Source organism: Pteropus alecto, unplaced genomic scaffold (assembly GCF_000325575.1).
Source record: "Pteropus alecto unplaced genomic scaffold, ASM32557v1 scaffold90, whole genome shotgun sequence".
NCBI lineage: Eukaryota > Metazoa > Chordata > Mammalia > Chiroptera > Pteropodidae > Pteropus > Pteropus alecto.
The window spans coordinates 705,738-707,030 of NW_006429894.1; the positions used below are offsets into that span (position 1 = coordinate 705,738).

At 49.4% G+C, this 1,293-nt stretch overlaps 1 long non-coding RNA gene across 2 annotated transcripts in view; it reads left to right on the forward strand.

The window, feature by feature from the left end:
- LOC112477359 overlaps positions 1–1,293 on the forward strand; it is a 13,900-nt gene that overhangs the window by 2,094 nt on the left and 10,513 nt on the right. The window lies entirely within an intron of this gene.

Genomic DNA, 1,293 nt, shown 5'->3' on the forward strand with positions numbered 1-1,293 from the left:
TTCCTGTGACCCCGGCCGGGGAGGAGCGAGTTTAGGAACGGAAGAAAAACACCTGCACAAAGAGCGGCTTTAGCTTTCAGGGCGGGTCATAGTAGGAGGATCCTATTAACAGAGAAACACCCTGGGGACAATGAAGAAGGGCTCCTTTTCAGGGGACAGACACTAACAGGGTGCTCTTCGTGACACCTTCAGAATGATCCCTTTACAAACTGGAACTCTCTGCAGAATACCACTGTCAAAAAGAAATGCTCTCCGCCGCCTTCTTAAGATATCTGACTTCGTTAACAACAAACCAAAGCCAGTGGTTTTCTGGGCCAGCGTGGCCAGCGGCACAGCCGTCCCTTAATTTTTTTTCTCCAGGCTCGGAATTTCTACCCATCAGGCAACAGCTACCCCTGTTCCTACATATACATTCCTCCTCCTCTCTATTTTAAAAATTTCTCTCCACTTTCCAGGAAGATCCACAGTCTCAGCCAGACCGCCTTCCATTTCTCTGTGTTCGGATGGTCATAAAATGCATTCACCGAGTCATTAGCCAGTCCGGATTGAGCACCAGCATGCCGAGGATGCAGTGTTGACCGAGACAGCTGAGAAAGCAAATTTTTAATGAGAAAACGTAGCCATCCTAGGGCCGGAGCGAGCAGCCCAGCTCTCCCTCACTGTGGCGTCTCTATCTCGTTGTTACTTTCATAGAAATCTGAGAAACAAAGAAACACTAAGCCGTTGAGCACCGCACGGAGACCTCCCGTGATCCTTTAAAATTGAAAGTATGTGTCCACGTACTATCATCCGCTTTCAATCAGCTACGCTAATAGTAACAGTTACTGTCTACTAATAGTAAGTTACTGTCTACTACGCGCGCTGTGTGGCAAGCCCTGCGCTACCTGCTCACCGATTTAATGCGCACTGTTGCCCTGTTCTTATCCTCACTCGGCAAATGGAGAAATCAAGGCTCAGGGAACTTGGGTGGTGAAGACCTTACGTTATTTTGAAACTCAAGGAATCAGAAGAAGGAAACTGACTCGACTAGGTCAAGAATGACCAAGGGGCCGGGGGACACATAGCTGACCGAAGACAAAGCATAGCAGCATCCAGCAAACCAATACGGGATGGAAGGGTCTGTGCTGTGTAGCTGACTTTCTGTCATTTCTAGACACAGTTGTGGCTTTTGTCCGAATGGCCAGCGAAATTTTATGAGGATTACCTCTCCGACTTTCACACCAGTTCCAGCCAGGCCTACCGGGTATGAGGCCGTGCGGGGCTGGAGCAGCCGAGACACGCGGAGACGCAAGC